Genomic DNA, 14,252 nt, shown 5'->3' with positions numbered 1-14,252 from the left:
GGATTTGCAGCTGATCACTTGCTGATTGCAGGCGGTCACTTCCTGAAAGATCCTTAATTCTAGGCTGAGGGATTTTGAAAATCTGAAGCAATGATGGTTTTCATAGTGAAACACTTATCTCTGACTTGTAATACATGTAAACTGGTTACATGTGATTGTGCGTGCGTGTGTGTGTGTGTGTGTGTGTGTGTGTGTGTGTGTGTGTGAGGGTAGGGGCTGTTTGCACATACTCCTATGCTGGAGGTTGATCTTAGGTGTCTTTCCCAGTTGTTCTCCACCTTGTTTATGAGACAGGGTTTCTTGCTGAAAATCTCCAAGGATCCACTCTCTCTGCTTCCACTACTCCAGGGCTCAAGGTCGTAGACACCCCACTGTGCCCAGCTGTTACATGGGTGCTGGGAAACTGAGCGTTGGTCTTCACACTTGTACTGCAAGTTCTCCATGAACTGAGCCATCTTCCCAGCCCCCTAAACTCTTTTTAAAATAAAATTTAAATTTTTGTCGTAGTGACAAGCACGGATGAGAGTAAGATGGGATATTACTCACCTCCATGAGAAAGTTAGAAAATCAAATGTGACCTATCTTCTACAAGAGCAAGCCAATCCAAATCCCTGCATCGATGGGTACATGGTCTCCAGGCCTCACCCCACAGTGAGGAGTTATTGGCATCACAGAGGGAGACTCGTTGTTTATTAAGGGCAGCTGGTATGTTTCCTATGCTCTGGCGGATGGCCTCACATCCATGCACATGAACAGCACTAGCTGGGCTTAGCATGCAGAAGAAAAATGGGGTTTCATTTCACGGGGAAGTTCAAAAAATTAGCTGTCCAAGACACATTTGACATACTTGAGCTTACAAATAATTACTTCTTTCTGTGATTAGCATCTCTCTCCCTTGTCTGTCAGGACCCCTGGTTTACTAAGCCAAACCAGTATCTTTCAACACTGACTCAAAAAAGGACTCATTCTAGACACTTGAGTGAAACCCAGACTTCTTTACAGTAAAGAGGCATTCTTCAGTGTGACTGCCTAGAACTCTAGAATTCCAAGGAGTGTTAAGAGGTCAAATATGAAAGTGTCTGGGTGTGGTGGTAGCTGGGTAGGCGTGACCCTAGTTTCTCTCCAGCCTGAACTGCAGAGCCTTCACAATGCTTGGACTAACTGGGCTTGGTTAGCCCCATTGCACCCTTGGTTCTCGAGGGCTCCGAATGAAAGTTCAGAAGCTGCAATGGCAAAGGTTTTATGTTGGCTGTGACAAGATTGGTGGCAGCTACCTGCAGGGATGGAATGAGGTTTATAAGGCAAATCTGGATTCAACAGGATTGCCCAATAGCACTGTCCACTGTAGACCCGGGACCCTGTCCCTCAGATATTGTAATGCCATGCTGTTTTATCTATGTATTCTATCAAAGGAAATACCAGCTCTCGTGAGCACTTATTCCATATAAAGCATTGGAAAGAGAAAACAAGTGTTGTACTTTCTGTGGGCTCAGCATTGTTCTAAGAAGCCTTCACATATTATTTTAATAATTGTTATTAAATGACCATTATCTCTTTATCTCAAAGTTGTTTCAAAACTGATAAAGACAATTTATTATCTCTAGTCTACTTTTCCTGAACTTTGGATTTTTTTTCTGTTTTTATTTATTTATTTATTTGTTTATTAAAAATTTCCACCTCCTCCCCACCTCCCTTTTCCCTCCCCCTCCCCACTTCCCCTCCCTCTCTAGTCCTAAGAGCAGTCAGGGTTCCCTGCCCCCTCCTTCCAGGTCTATAAAGGTGAGCATCCAAACAAACCGGGCTCCCACAAAGTCAGTTCATGCAGTAGAATCAAAACCCAGTGCCATTGTCCTTGGTTTCTCAGTCAGCCTTCATTGTCAGCCACATTCAGCGTGTCCAGTTTGATCACATGGATTTTTTTTTAAAGAGGACTCTTCATTTTTTCTTCCAGGTGAATGAAAGAAATGTAATATGCCTGTTAGCACAAAAGACATCATTATGGTGGTGATTACCGAATCAATTTCTCTTGCCTGGGAGTAGATAGATGCCATAATTAATGAATTGCTGCCAGCACTGCTGGCGCTGGTGCATTGCTTAATGCACTTCATGTGCCATCATGACACAGGTCAGTGGAAGAACACAGCCCAGATCCATGTGTGCTGTGGAATATTATTTAAAGATGTATTGCATTTGTGTATGCTGGGGAATATTTGCTTAGTGATGCATAGATGGGTTGCATTCTTTTATGTTGCATTTGTTTAACTCTGTGAAGCTGTGTTACTTTGCCCACCCAAAACACCTGATTGATCTAATATAGAGCTGAATGGCCAATAGCTAGACAGGAGAGGGATAGGCAGAGCTGCCAGATGGAGACAATAAATAGAGAAAAGGAGAAGAGAGGAAGAGGGAGAAAAAGGATTAGGAGAGGGAGACACAAGGGGCCAGCCAGTCACACAGCCAGTCACAGAGTAGGAAGGAAAGACAGGTATACAGAATAGGAAAAGGTAAAAGCCCAGAGGCAAAAGGTAGATGGGTTAATTTAGGGAAAACTGACTAGAAACAAGCTAAGTTAAGGCTGGGAATTCATAAGTAAAAATAATTGTTTATGTATTTATTTGGGAGCTGGGTGGTGAGCCTCCAAAGAGCAAAGAGTAAAAATTTCAAAAAAAACTACATATGTGAGCCTGGGTTTAATTTCCTGTGGACTCAGTATTCACTATAAGCAAATCATTCAACCCTTGAGCCCATGTCCTAGATACAATGAAGTTTGTAACTACTGTCTCTTTACCAAATGGACGGATCATATCAGGGTGTTTTTGCTATGAACAGACTCTAAGCCTGTGTTGTAGACAACATCAGAAGGAACCAGGAAAACTTGATCCTAAATTCCTGCTGCTTTCTGTGTCTTCTTAAAGCTCAAAACAAGTACAGATATCTTCTGCATAGTGAACACAGCTCTGGTTTGGGCGATTCAGGGCAGAGCTGGTCTAGTTAATGGCGGAAAGGGGAACTTATACAATCAGATGAGGGAAATCTACAGCTAGTCTCTCTTTCTTTGGTACCAAAGTTGAAAAACCCTACTTCAAAGCTTTAATTCCCCCCTTCTATTCCTGTGTCTACAGTAACAAATCCACATAAGATTTTATCTTATATCCATATAAGAAGGATAAAGACAACCACGTTGATTAAGTCAATTATGAGTATATTATTAAGCCAATTAAGAATATACGAGTCCTTTAATTTTGGCCAGTGACCAAGAGTAAGCTCATGCCTCAAAGTCTCTTGGTGCCAACATAGGGGTGTAGCATTTTTAAAAGCAAAAGCCACAGTTCCATCAACATTAGATGAAGACCATAGTAACCTTGCCACATTTGTTTAGGCTGAACATAGCTCTTTCAGACACAACATGACACTAATTTTGACTTATACCTTCATCAGCTACTTTAGTTTAAGTTTTTATAAATATTAATTACTTTAGTTAATACCTCTGAACCATGGTCAGGGGCATGGAAATTCCAACATTTTTTTCCAAGGCAGATGTGACTGTTGGTGGGGGAGGGGTAGAGGGCTGAGAACTGTCTAAGTAACCACCAAATGGAGTTGGGACAAGATGATGTAACCTTAATCACTTCACACAAAACCCCTTTGGCAGTCCCTGAAACCCTAGTTTCTCAGTCTGTACATATCTGTGTATGCCCAAGTCTCACAACCTCTATAGAGAGTCACATGCTATTCCGTAAATGTGGTTTGACCATCATGACTCAGGCCGAAGGAAAGAATTGCAGAGAGACGAGAGAAAGAACTACTTTTCCTTCCACTGAAAAATATAGGGTTTGTGTGTGTGTGTGAATGTGTATGTATATGCATGTATGTGAGCATATGCATATGGATATGCATATATACATAACAATCATCATTCAAATGAGATCATGAACTTGAAAGGAGACAGGACAGTTGGAGGGAGGGGTAGGAATGATGTAATGCCGTGCTCCTGTATGAAATTCCAAATAAAAATTTCTTAAATTTTTAAAGAGTTTTGCTAGTCATTTTGTAAAAACATATTACTAGGTGTCCAGAAGAATGCTGGAGACCCAGGAACAACTCTATGAATGTCCCATGCTCTTGACTCTGATCCTCTACCTGTGATCAATTCATAAAGTTGAGATCTCCTTGAGTCTATCTGTCAGCCGCCATACAACATCAGAGACCGATGGGTACAGCTTTTGTTCAAGGACATCACATGAGCCCCTAACTATTAATAGAGCACAATACAGACTAGAAATGCAAGTTTTCCTTAAACTATTCCCCACAGGTTCATGTTTTAAATACTTGTTCCCAATGAATGATCCTATATCGGGGGGCGGGGGGTAGGAGGTTTTTGGAGGTGAAACCTACATGTAAGTGGAAGTCTGTCTTTGCCCACCATCTGCTGCCTGGTCTTCCATGACATGAGGGATCTTAAACACACGCTCTGTCTCCATGTCTTCATAGCCATGATGAAAGTTCTAAAACCAGGAACCAAAACACCTTCCTCATTTAAGTTGTTTCTGTCAGAATTCTAGAGTAACACAAAAGTAACCAATACAGAAAAGTAGTACCAGAGAAGTGGGGAAGCTGCTACCCTCAAACTGGATCACATGGTTCTTAGCCCCTAAAACATACATGGGAAAGAATTTGGAAATGTTCAGATCACAGTTATCCATAGCTCCAGTTACAGAAGACCTGGCACCCTCTTATGACATCCATGGGGACAAGCATGAATGTGATGCAGAGACATACATATGAGAAAGACATCCATACACATAAAATAAAACAAATTGAGTTTTAAAAAAGGAAGAAGAAGGGAAAGCAGAAGAGGAAGACATGCACTTTGCACCAGGCCCTTGGCCTCTCGCCCTCCCCCTCTCTGCTTCCTGATTCACAACCACCATGTAAGGGTCCTCTGCCACACACTCCTGCCTCCACAAATTCCTACATGTTTTCCTAGTCATGGTGTGTTAAAACTTCTAAAATTCAGTCAAAAACAGATTTCCTCACTTAAGTTCTTTCCATGGGGTATTATAATCACATCGACACACAAGTGACTGATGGAGACACCTACCCTAACTCATTCATCAGTGGCCAAAACTAGTACACAACATGGCTCAAATACAATTCTTCTCAGCCTTGGTTTTGCTAAGGAGTGGGCAGGAGGTGCAGAAAACATCCAGCTGCTAGTCTCTTACCAAGAATAACACACTATTCCCATTTCACCAAAATACAGAGGCCACCATAACACTCCCTGCTCATAAATATATTTAAAAGCCCCCATTCCCCACAAAATCTAAATTCTTTCAATTCATATACAACTATGAATACATAGTTGTATGTATTCATATACACACATACAAAGTGTTAGGAATGTAGCTCAGTAGTGTGGCCCATTTATCATGTTAAAGGGCCTGGATTCAACTCCCAGCAATACGAAACAAATTAATTTATGAATAATTGTGGTTTACGACAATAACCACTAGCCTCATTGTGTTTAAAATTTAATATTAAAATTAACTAAAATTAGTACTGTTACTTGCACCAGCCATATTTGGTGCTTTCAGAAAATCTAGTTCATATTTCAGCCAGTATAGGTAGAAAAAGTGGGGAATTCATAAAGAAGGTCTTCTGCCATTTAAAAGGCCCTTCCTTCTTTCACAGAATCACATTCTGCTATTTCTTCTTCTTCTACACCCTAAGTTCTAGCCAAGTTCTTGCTGGTGTCCCAACACACCGTGCTACCTTAGGTCTGCAATATCTATTCTGATGGCATTCTTGTGACCTGAAATATTTGTTTATTGTGCAACTGGGCATCCCTATTCATTCTTACGAGTCAGTGAACACGTAACCTAACCCCTTTCCTCTCTATGCCAAGGAAACTCTTCCTAGTCTTCTACTACAGCATTTAACCAACTTATATTATAAACCCAGCATAACATCCCACATTAGAAGATCTTAAGTGTGTATGCAACAGAGTTATGAGCCAACAGTGTCAGCCTCCGACGAAGACCTCTCACGCTAACTTATAGAGTTAATGCCTCTTCTCCTTGTTTTTGTCTGTGAAACAGTAATAATAAAGCCTTACCTAGTTCTAAGAGACAGTATATTGTTTGAATGCATTTGTATTATCTAGGGTCAATGAGGAAAAAGCATCGAAATGAAACAGAAGCCAATGACTACTTCTTCCTTAGTGTCCCAGGCCTTCACTGATTAGAGAAATGTGGCTCCTGTAGCCTTTTCTCTCAGCTGTGTTTCTGTTGCAATTTTCCCTTACTTCACACACATTCTCTCAAACCTCCTGAGTGACCCAAAATGTGACCTGGCTTCGTGCCCGTGCAGCGTCTGAGAGCCTTCCACTACCCATACCTGCCCCTCTTCTGCCTGCTCGCTCCTTTGTTCACACCCTCCTCACAACCCATCTGCAAAGTGTTTCCTAGTCCCTGTGCCCTATGTAATCAAATAGGTGAATCTGATTTTATTTTCTACTTTCAGATAGTTCCGGAATTTTCAAATCTTCCAAGTATTATTGCAAAACTGTGAGCCATCCTTTACTGTAACAAATCTGTGATTATTATTATTATTCTCTAAACATGTCCTTGGAAAATGGTGCATGGTAGATGCTTTGACAGGAGCAAACCTTGTCAACATTTTAATTTTACACCATTTCTCCCAACCAAGAGTCTAACTATTCTTACTGGAGCAGTTAGAACTAAAAACTATTGAAAAAAGTTAGATTCGATAATTTGAGAATTGTAGTGTGAGTGTGTGTATATGAGTATATGTGTGTGGGGATGGATATGTGTGTGTGGTTGTGTGTGAGAGTGTGTGTGTGTAGTGTGTATATATGTGAGTATATGCGTGTGTATGTGGGGGTGGATATGTGTCTATGAAAATCAGAGGCAACTTTGTGGGTTCTCACGTTCTAGCTTGCTGAGGCAGATGGGTTTCTATGGCTGCAGTTTGTGCTAGCACAAGCCAGCTTGCAAAGTTCCAGGCTACCTCCCGCCTCTGCCTCCCAACTCACCAGAGGAATGCTGGGATTACAGCAGTGCACCATGATACCTGGAGTTTGACACAGATTCAGAGACCTAATTCTATCCATCAGTGTCTTTGTCTGCTCACCTACCTCCCCAGTCCCAACTTGTTTTCTTAGTTCCTGTATCCTGCGCTCCTTTCAAGTTTTATATGCTTTTAGGTTTCCACCATTGATTTTCACTTTGTCTTCCATTGTGTCTACTTAATAATAGTTTTATTCGAGAAGATTATACCTGTTAACTTTCCCATGTCTTTCATAAAAACAAAATGCGACTTTATCAGCTCTGTTACCAACACCAGCTATAGAGAAGGTGAAGGCAGGTTAAAACATGACTCAGCTACACTTATCTATATACAAGTATTGCATAAATGATGTAATAACAACATGAGATTCCAAAACTCTCATCAGCTTAAAACACGACAGCTAGTTAAAAAAAAAAAAAACTTATAAAACATCTCCTCCCCATTAGGGGAGATTCCTCCCAAGAATTTAAGAAAGCTTCAAATCCAGCATTAGAGAATAAAATGTGACAGCCCTTGATTTCCAGCATAGATGAGGCACAGGTTCATGACAGTATCAGACAGTAAATGTATGCTGCCTCTTTGTGTGCAGCTCAGCCAGAGACAGAACATCTTTCTCTTAAAGGCTAGGTAGAAAGTATTTCATTTGGGGCTCTGCTGGCCATATGCAAACCCCTCGACTCTGTCACTGTAGTGTGAAGAAGCAGCAGTGGGTAACATGAAAAGGGGAGAGCATGGCAGGCTGCCCTGCAGCAGCCATGGCTACTAACACTTAACACCCGACCTGTGCAGACCAGTCCTATTGGAAAGATGCGACTTTTGCTTTTCTCTCCCTCCTTGTTCAAGGAGAAGTTAAAGAAGAAAAGGGGAATAGGATTTATCAAATATTTTACTTTATAGACAATAAAATGAGCTTCTGAGTGGTCAGGGAGACTTGAATAACATTCATTAGCTTAGCCAGGCAGTGGTGGCGCTCGTCTTTAATTCCAGCACTTGGGAGGCAGAGGCAGTCAGGTCTCTGATTTTGAGGCCAGTCTGGTCTACAGGACTAGTTCCAGGACAGGCTCCAAAGCTACAGAGAAACCCTAACTCGAAAAAATAAAATTCATTAACTTAGTTTGTGTGGAAGTGATATTGCTGTTCATTTAAAACCAGGGATACATCTGTGCCATGCACCCTGTCAACAAGCTTCCAGTCATTCATGCCTTATCTGACTTGACCCTTCAACTTTCTTTTCTCTCTTCTTAATTCTCCTCTCTCCCTTTCTCCATCAATTCCTCCCTCCTTCCTTTTCTTTCTTCCTTCCCTCCTTCCCTCTTCCTTTCTTCTTTCTTTTTTTTTTTCCCCTTTGGCAGTGTTTCCCTATGTTTCCCAGGCTGGCCTCAAATTTGCTGTCCTCCTGCCTCGCTCTCCTTGGTGCTAAGACTACAGACTCATGGCATCTCATATCAGCATTGCAAAAGACTGGCATCTCACAGGAATAAAAACAAAACCTGAGACTTAGAGACCTTAAGAAACATAGCAAGAGTTTCACAGCAGGCAAATGGCCAAAGGACGAGCTCTCTGTTTCTCAACATTTCTTTCGCTCCTCTTGCTGCTGCTGCTATTGCTCTACTTATCACCCTATGCCCCATATGCCTATGAGAAGCCTTTTCAGTCAAGTCCCCATAGGCTCTGTGCTGAAAAGTCAATCCTCAAATTCTCATCAGTCTTCTGATCTCCCTCCCCTTCCGACATCGCCACATCACCTGACTCGTCCATCCAGCCTAACTATAATTCTGCAACACAGAAACAGGGAGGGAGTCTTGACTTCACACACCCATGGCCAACCCTTCAGAGAAAGGCTGGGGAGTGTACATGTTTGGTCTCTGTTACGCAACAACATGAATCTGCAGACAGCCGTAACCACAATCACAGGACCTGCTAAGCAGAGTCAATGGACTTCATGCTTCTTCTCTTCTGTGGGTCTCTTGGCGAAGGTCAGTGACTCAGACTATTGTCCAAAGCATCTGAAAGCCAGAGCAGGTCCCCAGAAAAACAGGTTGAATTCCCTTTCATTCACAGCTAAATGTCTGAGGCTCATAGGAAGCTCACCAATATTGATTACAAGAGGACCCACCCACTTCATTTGACTTGTTTTCCCAGAATCCCTGATCAGTCAACTAGATGAAGGTGCATACAGAAGAATAAAGAGACACTCAATGCGCACTTCTTCACTCCTTATAGTTTTTCTTTATGAACCTTTGATAATCTCTGTAACTAGACTCCATCCTTGAAAGAAAGAGCCATCAAAGTCTGACTGGCAATGAATGGCAAACCATGAAGAGGGGGAGGGGGAGTTTTCAAGCTGATGTGTTCATGTTGCAGAATCAATTATAGTTCTTCATACATTCTGTCTGTGAATGAAAGCCACTACTACTGACCCATTTCCTTACAGAAATGGGTTTAATCTATACATTCTGATTTTCGCCTCAGATTCTAGAATAAGGCACATAACAATGTGTTAGTCTAAGATTGCTACTGCCTAAAAGCATGACTTCTTTCCCTGCCTTTTCTTTCCCAAATAAGCCCTATTTTGTTGTCTGTTAAAGTAATTTGTGACTGTTAGATTAGAGAGAGAACACCAGTCTTTCAGGAAAATAACTCCTATTAGGTAGCAATAAAGCTTCTTTTGTCCAATCCTATGACTTCCAATAGTTAAAAAACTATAGAGTCCCTTGAGTGGAGCAGCTCATAATAAACACAACACTTGATGGTGATGAAGCCAGCAGTGAAATCCAAAGAGGAGTTTGACATGTGCCTTTGTTTCTACCTTCTCAGCAGAGACCTGGGAAAAGTGTGAGCTTTTGTGGGCACTCCTGGAGAAACCCCAAAAGCAGAAGGAAGGAATACCATCACATGTCACATAACTGTGGCTTGTCGAGACCAGAGGCCCACCACAAAATGTTAAAAACTTAGTCAGTCATGGTAAATGGAGCAAGTCGGGCACAGAAAAACAAGTATTGCCTCGTTCTCACGTAAGCGTGAAAGTTAAAATGTCAACTTCGGAATTCAGGAGCAGGATTCTGGTTACCAGGGAAATATGGGGCCTAGGGGGTGAGACAGACAGGAGGGTCAACAGGCCTAGAGGTAAAGTCAGACAAGAAAAGTCACCTCTAACATTCTATAGTACAGGGAAGTAACTGTGGTTGGCATAGTTAATTACCAATATTTCAATAACAATATCACTATTTCAAAATATTAGAGGTGATTTTGAATGCTCCCTACACAAAGAAATTATAAGTATTTGAGCTTGTAGATTATACCAATTATACCAATTACCCTGATCTAGTCATCTTTTAAGGTTGACACATTGAAATATCACTCTATATACCTGTAAATGTGCAAAATTATTACATGAGAATTTAAAGACATCACAGTCAAAGAGCCATCAGTAAGGACACGTGACTGGGGCTTTGGTCCTGCCTCAACCGAATGTGCCAGGCTTTACTGACTCCCCGTGGAGGCCTTACCCTTTCTGAGGAGTGGATGGGGGTGGGTTAAGGAGAGACAGCGGGGAGGGAAAGGAGAGGAGGGAGGAAGAACTGTGGCTGGTATGTAAAGTGAATAAAAACATAACACACACGGGGGCTGGGGGGGAAAGAGAGAAGGGAAGAGAGAGGTGCTCTGAACACCTCCAAGTAAAATCCGAACTCCAGTAAACACCTAAAGTAAGGCTCCCAAACTCTTCTGCCCTTTGCTTGCAGGGCAGCTTCCTGGTCTCCCCAGAAAGGTATGCAGCCTGCTCCCTGTGCTGACCTGCCCTCCACAGAGAAACTTGACAAGGCCTAGCAAACAGGCTCTCAAAGGCATTCTTTGGGGATTTGTGAGCAGGAATTTGGCAACAGTGTCTTCCCCATAAGGTGTGGCACAAAGAACAAGTTCCTCAGCCAGAGGCACAGCATCGCCTAGAGTTTTTTGAAAGGAGATTACTATTAAGTTGTACTTACCCTGATATCCATATTTATATTGAAATGTCTATAGACTCCTTCTGGTACTGATGAGATTGAAGAAAAAAATTACACTGGCAAGTGATTTTAGACTAACCCAGTTAAGGCATGGATGTAACACTGGGCACTTTGCATGAATATCCCCTAATTTCCTCTTTCCTCATAGGCTTCCCTCTGTGAAATACCAGAGATACCGCTGTCCTTCTGCAGACCAGAGCAGTCACTGGAAAAAGCAAGGACTCAAGACGAATAATTTGATTCCAATCTCATCTTTGTGGACTTTTGTTCCTACTGGATTCAAGTTGAAGCTACTCCCGTCTGTCTTGACATGTGGTCTGCTTATTTGTGCAATTTACTTCTCTGCTGACCCCGCCATGGGTGCTGAAGAGCCACATGTCGGGTGGGTGAATCATGGAACCTGCAGAGATGAGCTGTGCTGCCTGCCATCCTGGGCCTTGTTGACTCAACAGGAGTCAGCTCTCACGGTCTGTGAATCATTTGTGAACCATGTATGACCCTCTTGGAGTTTGTAAACAAGGAAGACTGAGTGGGTCATCCATGGGGAGAGGCAAATGAAATAAATCAGCCACTTCCTATATGACATAATGACCAGCTGAAAAACAAGAAAGATACGGAGAAAGCAGTTATATAAAATCCTCAGGACTTTAGCGCAGGGGCTACGTACGTCACAGTCACCTATAGACAGTCTATGATCATTGCTGATTGTGTGCTGGAGCAGAAGATAGTGAATAATGGTCTCTAGCCCTTCTCCCTCTCCAGCCCACTCCAGTGCAGAGCCTGTGAGCTCTGGCCTCTCAGCTTCCCCTCTAATCATTGTTTCTCTCTCCCCAGAGGATACTCAGGGAGAAGGACTCCCGCACAAAGATCAGGTGCACACTGTGATCCCTACACCAGATAGGAGAGGAAACTGTGTCTCCGAAAAGGCTGTCCATCAGCTGATGACTTGGAGGAATGGACAAGATGGCAGGGGATTACACCTTGGACATCACAACTGAGAGATGAGCACAAAGGAAGCACTATCCAAAACATGTCTGATTCCACGCTCCCAGAGCATAAAGTCACTCTGACTACAAACCGCCTATAGATATAATCGTAGTTACTCTTTAAGGACTGTAGTTTTGTGTTGCACGGATTATATAAACACCATTCACAAATATACCAAGCAAGGGTGTTAATTTAAAAGAATAAATATATAAAGGAAACATACTAGATTAATTTGCATTACCCTCTATAGACCACACAGAAAATTAAATGAACAAAGTGCTTAGAATATGAAACTCCAAAAAAATACATCTAAGAAAAAGCACTCAAGACATGGAGTGGGGATTATTAACTTTACTGAGAAAAAATGTAAAGAAGTGCTAAATATATAGTGAGATAAAAATATTTTATAAGTTAGAAAAATGTGTTGATCATATTGTAACAGAAGCAGCTAGCTTCCATCACAATTTATTTTCCCTTTATTCTATGATAACAGAATTGTGAATGAGCCCATGGCTGCCACGCTACAACAGGTATTTCTTAGGCCTTTTTAGCATGGTGTCTTAATGACTTCCCTCCCACAGAAGGTAAATTGAGACACTGCTTCCAGCATTTATTGAGTGCACTTTCACCTCCCATTGGCCAAAACCAGGATGTTGCAACAGGACCACACTGGAGGTTTCTAGGTTATCAGAGGCCTTCACTACATCTGTGTGATTTAAATAGTGATTATAGTGTATAAGAATGTAAATTGAATTGAGCTATATAATTAAAGTCTTGTTGTAGGGAGGCCATTTGTTGGTTCCCGACTGCTCAGCCCCGAAATAACCACACAGAAACTGTATTATTTAAATCACTGCTTGACCCATTACCTCTAGCTTTTTATTGGCTAACTCTTACATATTAACTTAACCCATTTCTATTAATCTGTGTATAACCATGTGGCAGTGGCTTACCAGGTAAAGTTTCAGTGTCTGTCTCTGACAGGGCTACCTGGCTTCTCTCTGACTCTACCTCCTTTCTCTCAGCATTTAGTTTATTTTTCCCCGCCTACCTAAGTTCTGCCCTATCAAAAAGGCAAGGCAGTTTTCTTTACTAACCAATGGTATTCACATCATACAGAGGGAACTCCCACATGAAGTCTGACCATTTTACTATGTTTATGTTTTGCTTCACATAAAGCCTTTTTCTTTACAAAAGGCTAACCTGGCTACAGCAATCCGACCTTGGTGAGAACATCTAGGGGGAGGCACCACATTTCAGGCAAGAGAAGGCACTACTCTGAAAGAGAGATGAACGTGGCAAGGGCCTTGAACATGGAGAATAGTGCAGCACACAGGATGCAGTGGGAGATCTGTTTGGTTGTGAGTGCAGAGAGAGACGTGTGAAGAAAGAGTTCTTGTGTTCTAGATCTCTTCCAACAAACTGACACGGGCGGTGAGTCTGAGAAGTCTGGGTCTGAGCTGTGAAAAGACTCTCCCTCTGAACTTCACATTCCTTTGGAAAACAAGCATAAGATCCTCAGTCAGGATTTCTAAACATCATGCCTTTCTCTGTGTCTCCAGGTTCACCTAAAACACAACAGAGACTGGAACACACCAAAATCGAAGAATTTCTATGTAACTTCTTGGTATCATTGCAGAAAAAAATTAAATGAACAAATATTAGCTTCTCATTTCTCTCCCCCAAATAATCTTTTGATAATATATCTTGCGGCGCGCTTCCTGACCAGCAGGAATGAACGGCCACGAAAACGAGATTTCTTCCCTATCACGTCTTTATTCGGAGCACTCGGTTGAGGAAAATTGGGGGAAGGGAAGAGAGAGAAAAGACAGAGAAAGGGAGAGCAAGGGAGAGAGGAAGAGAGAGCGCAGGGATGAGAGAAAGATTAGAGAGAGCTTAGAGAGAGCTTAGAGAGAGAGCGAAAAACCCAAAGACAGCCGCTTTTCTAGGGTGAGAGGCTCGAATGCTGATTGGTTGATGCCATTCTGCTAGGGCCCAAGGCCACAGGATAGGTCAGGGAACCAAGTCTCTAAAATGCAAACAAGGCTCCAAGCACACTGGCCTGAGCGGCAACATCAAAGGATTTGTATACCTCCAGGCTGTAGGACTGCTGGCACTATCTTGCCAAGGCGACATCCTGGCGGCTCCCTACAATATCTGATGGTAACGTGT

The sequence above is a fragment of the Myodes glareolus genome, chromosome 12 (genome assembly GCF_982192425.1).
Source record: "Myodes glareolus chromosome 12, mMyoGla1.1, whole genome shotgun sequence".
Classification (NCBI taxonomy): domain Eukaryota; kingdom Metazoa; phylum Chordata; class Mammalia; order Rodentia; family Cricetidae; genus Myodes; species Myodes glareolus.
This window is presented reverse-complemented; position numbering follows the sequence as displayed.